The sequence below is a fragment of the Nicotiana sylvestris genome, chromosome 4, assembly GCF_000393655.2.
Source record: "Nicotiana sylvestris chromosome 4, ASM39365v2, whole genome shotgun sequence".
In the NCBI taxonomy this organism is placed as follows: Eukaryota; Viridiplantae; Streptophyta; class Magnoliopsida; order Solanales; family Solanaceae; genus Nicotiana; species Nicotiana sylvestris.
In genome coordinates, this window is record NC_091060.1 from 103,306,661 (window position 1) to 103,312,059 (window position 5,399).

General features: G+C 33.3%; 1 long non-coding RNA gene across 1 annotated transcript; it reads left to right on the forward strand.

The window, feature by feature from the left end:
- The first annotated feature begins 327 nt into the window (after positions 1–327).
- On the forward strand, positions 328–1,488 carry LOC104249199 (uncharacterized). Its single transcript, XR_716659.2, has 3 exons — positions 328–550; positions 933–1,005; positions 1,189–1,488. It is a non-coding gene; the product is annotated as an uncharacterized lncRNA (long non-coding RNA).
- The last annotated feature ends 3,911 nt before the right edge of the window (positions 1,489–5,399 follow it).

The window sequence follows — 5,399 nt, forward strand, 5'->3', positions numbered from 1 at the left end:
CCTGGATTTGGGTCTGTCAGTACGAGCCCATTAAATGAAGGTTTTGGCCGAATGAAGGTCCAAATTTTTTTGGCTTTCCCGGTGGCCCAAGTCCATTTTTAAAAGAACTGGGGAGGCTAATATAGGGATTTTAGTTTAGGGAATTTTAGATAACTACCTAGGAAGGTTCAAGGAAAGAGAGGGGTGAGATAATTGTTTGAATGGTTTAAATTTTAAGGGGTCCAAGTGAACAAAATAAGAATTGAAGAGAGGTGGTATAGAATTAAGAAAATCTAATTTGCTGCCCTAATTTTCCCTATAAAAGACCCTCTTTCCAATCATTAGCGCACAGAAAAAAGGAGTGAAAAAATACAAACGGCTGAAATCAGTTCTTTTTTCCAAAAAATTCTGAAGAAAATTTTTCTAGTTCTGGCCGTTTTTGGAGTCATTTGCTGGGGTTTCCTAAAGCTGAAACAAAACTTTGTTTCTTGAATTCACTGTTGTTCGATTTGAGCTGAGCTACTGCAGACTTCTTCTTTCTTTGAGTTGTTTGTCCCATTTTCTTTTCTAGGTATTTTTCTGAACTTTGTATGCTTGATTTTAAGTTGTATTTTGAATAGAAGCTGATTTCCTTGAACTTTAAGTATGAATGAAGTCAGATTCTGTTTTTTTTTTTGTGGTGATTTTCTTTGGATTTTTGGCTGATTCAAAGCTCCAAACCTGCTTTGTTTTGTGTTTGAGTAATGGTTAAAGTAATAAAACAAATGGGAACAGTTTATTAGTGTTCTGTATGTTGTTTTAAAACATCCATCATGTAGTGATCTTCTTCTTGTTTCTTTCAGAAATATGTTTGTTTGGTTTGTTGTTGGTATTTTCTTTGGTTTCAAGCCATAGTAGAATCTTGGTCATGAGCAAGCTGTTTTGAGCATGGCAATTTTTTTTTGGTTTTGAAGGATAGAAAGTGCTTGTTGGCTAATAACTTGGTTAAAGTCTTGCGGATCTGACTGTTGCAAGCCATAAATCAAGGTTAGATTTTAAAGGTTGTTAAAAGAAAAAGGGTCTAGATGCTGATGGTTCAGCTATGTTTTTTTTATTTCAGAATCTAATTTTTGTCACTGAATCACTCTCTTTAATTATAAGAGATCTCTTTGTCATATTTAGCTCTTTTCTTCGCAAATCTTAGACTAGCTTTTTGTTGTCATTGATTAGATGCTAAAGGTATGGTGTCCAGGTTAATAAATAACTATTGGAAACAATTGAAGTCCATTTGGTACAAGTTCAAATCCAAAGGTTGGCATCTTGATTTGGAAATTGAATAGATGGCAGTGTTATTCACATCATCAGTTAGTTTTAATTTATTAGGGCCTTGTAAATTTATAATTCCTCTTTGATTCATGCTTCATTAAGTCATGACAGTATTGTATAATTTAGTTCAAATTGGGATGTAATTTATGTATTATGGAAGTCAGGTAATTTGAAGTTTTCGGAACTGTTTCCTTTGAAGCAAAATTTGATAATTTTCCATTGTTTAATTCTTACCATGCAATGTTATAGAATTTGGATGGCAAAATACATAAGTTACCACTCGAACTATGGACCAAATCCCTCTTACACATTTTTGCGGAGGAAAATTACCATACACACTCAACCTTTCCAAAGTGTGCCTATAACACACTACTTTTGGGATTAACCACTTCTTCTTAGAGATTGCATTACACACTCCAATCAATGTGTGACACGTGTTATGTCTTTGTGGAAAAAATTATACTTAAAAAATATACCTCAATTTGCATTAAAACAAAATGAAAAAACAATCATCTTCCCTAACCCTCTCTTTGTCTTCTTCCTAACATCTGTCGGTCATTTTTCACGGTAATTTCAAATGCATCTTCCTCCCAGCAGCAATAAACACTGAAGAAATTAGGGTGGCACTTCGATTAAGAAAGAGAACTAGTTGAAGAATTTTATCACTTGTCCTTTTTCTTTTCATCGGAATAATCGAATTGGTTGGAATTGAAGCCGAAAATACTTAACTTTAAGCCGTCGGTGCTTAGGAAGATAATACCGGCCTATGTTGCCTCCTCCATAGACCAATATAATGTCTTTGACACCTTCCACAAACACCAAATCAACCCCAGATTTAATAAAAAAAATGAAGAAGAAGAAATCAAGCTTGAAAATTCGTTCTTCTATGGTGGAAGGTGTGTGAAAGCAAGAAAGAAAAAGAAAAAAAATTAAATGGGTCACTTGTGTAACAAAGGGGTATCTGGATAAGATAAGGAGGGAGGGGGGACGAAAGGGGAGGGAAGGGTTTAGATACTTTTTTCTTCTTTTTATTTAAAAGAAAAATAAGAAAAAATAAAATTTGGACTACTTATTTAACTTTAACGCGTTCACTTACACGCGCAGGTCACCTCATAAAAAAATGTGTAAATGCTACATTCTAGAAAGGTTGAGTGTGCAAGGTAATTTTCCTCCGCAAAAAGTGTGTAAGGGGGATTTGATCCATAGTTCGAGTGGTAACTTATGTATTAATTTTGAACCTTCAGCAACAATCTCACTGTTAGTTTGCGTCTGGGCTCATTCATGGACCTAATGGGGATGACAGCCCATTTCCTTTGCCTAAAAGAGGAGGGAATGCTAAATGAGGAAACTACACAAGATGCCTACGTCGGCCATTTATATTACCCCTTTCTATCCATTCCTAAAATAATTACATAAACTGTCTATGGCACGAGACCCATTTACAGATATTTAATGGGTTATTTAATTCTCTTGCCCTCTTGTTTGTTATTAAATTCAAAGGATTCGTAGTTAAATCCTTATATAACCACCAACTGCCACGTAACTTTTCTTGATCCATATCCCTTTCCGTTTGCTAACTAACCTTTTATTTAATTTATATGTAGGTTAGGTCCTTCACTCATCAACTTGTAACTTAACATATCCCAAGGTTGTTTCATTCGTTACACTCATGTAATGCCATATATCTGAGATTGAGCTATATTATATTCTCAAAGTAAAATTAGACCAAATAATTATAAAAATTTGCAGGGCAGACAAGTCAGATTTCAATGAAGTATCAAGGTAAAAGTAATATCAGTTTACAATATACTGCAACGATATATTGTAATAATCAGAGAAGAACACAGTTACCTAACAGTATACCACTACAGTATACAATATACTATAGGAGTATATAGTTATACAGCAACAGTATACTATTATAGTATACAATATATTGTTATAGTATACTGTAATAGTATGTAATATATTGTAACAGTATGCTGTAATAATATACAATATACTATAATAATATACTTATTACCCGTAAATTCACTTGACTTTTCCCTTTTAGTTTGCTTTAAGCTTTTACCCAGCGTGAGGTGCAAATTGAAAATGCAAAAAAAATAAAATAAAATATTATAGTATGCTATATAATGTACGGTATACTCTTACAATTAGATCCTTTTAGAATATTTTGAAATTTTTATTGACAACTAATACTATTTCTGTTTAATAATTGAATTAAAAAATTTTAAACTCTTTGCATACAATTGTATACCCTGTTGGTATAGCTATATACTATACTGGTATCATATGTTAATTAATATTTTTTGGTTGTATTAGCTACATTTAATTGGTACATAATTTGATTTTTCTTTAGTAATAATATAAAAAAAGAATAATAAAATAGTGAAAACAGTAAATGAATTAAATTATGAAGAGAAAAAGAATATAAAAAAAAAGAAGTTAAACGAAATTAGAAAAGGAAAAAAGAAAAAAGAAGAAGAAGAAAACGAGAAAAAAGAAAAGGAGAAAAGAAGAAGAAGAAGAAAAGAAGCATAGAAATAAAAAAGAATTGGAGAATAAAGAAAAAGTTCCCCACAAAAACTACTATGGATAGGAAATGTAATTAGTTTATGGGTAGACAAAGATAAATAATTTTATTTTTGTGGGTAGTTGTGTCAAAACCCCATGCTAAATAGTATACTGGGCCTGCCTTTGGCCCAGTTTTCCGTCTCAAATATTTCATAGTTTGTTTACAATGTTTATACATTATTCAGTGATTTGAGTCCAAAGTTCAGATGGAATTCCCTTTAAGTTTAATTAAGTATAATCTTTTTTTCTTAATGGTTGGAGGTGTGCCATCTTTTGTTAAAATTATCCATGGCCCTCTTATTAACAATACAAATCTGGGTGTGCCATGCTTTAAATCTATAACACATGACCATCACAAATTTAGATCAAATAATTTGGGGTGTGCCATATATAAAAAAAAATTATTTAACTCATGGCCCTCATTTAATTAATAATAACTCTTTTAAAATTGGGGCGTGCCATCAATTGAATTTCTCATGGCCTTCGCAAACTTTGTTATTAATTTGAACTATCGTAGTTTGCTTTAGGCCCGATTTAGATTATTATTGCGATTATATATACGTTCACGTAATATAATTGCAAATTTAACTCTAAAAAGACTCGAGGGATGCGTTCGCACACCTTCAACCAAACTTTCTTAATAAATCAACAAAAGCGTTATTAATCGTTGACACGTTCGTATGACATGATTTTGACGCGCCAAAAGAAAAGAGTATACGTACGCGTAACTCAATTCTTTAATTACGAATAATTCAAGTTATTTAAAAGCGATAAAAAGATAATTGCACATAGGTCTTAAAAATGAGTAGTTAAACAACTTAAGCCAAGTATAAATTTCTAAGCGACCGTGCTAGAACCACGAAACCCCGGAATGCCTAACACCTTCTCCCGGGTTAACAGAATTTCTTATCTAGAATTTCTGGTTCGCAGACTTTAAAAAATAAAAAACTTCCTCGATTTAGGATTTAAAATAAAGCGGTGACTTGGGACACCACAATTTATTCCAAGTGGCGACTTTGATAAAATAAATAATCCCATTTCGAATAATGTCGCTTAAATTGAAAAAACTCCCTTATACCCCCTCGGGTGTAAAAAGAAGGTGTGACAGACTTATGGGTAGGTCGGTACCCTGTCCCATTTGATATCAAGTAATCTTAGAGGCTTTGTAGATAGAAATTCATTTTGTACAGTATGTCATAGGCCTTGACGGCCCATATGTATTCATGTTTTAAGAATAGTAGTTCAGTGATACAGTATTTTCCACTTACAATTGTACATTAAGAGTTGTGGCCATGTGGGCCCATGATAGTTACGAAAGGAATGCGTTTAGCTAACTCGACCTATATATGTTCTAGTTTTGTCGAATATTCATGAGTTACAGAATGGTTCGCTCGGGCCAGTGCAGCACCGGGTGCCAGCCAGCCTCCCCAGGTTAGGGGCGTGACACATCTGCATGGTACTAAGCCCTGTCCTGCATCTTGCATGAGGCTAAGCCCTGCCTTAATATTTACATAAGACTAAGCTCTGCCTTCCATCTG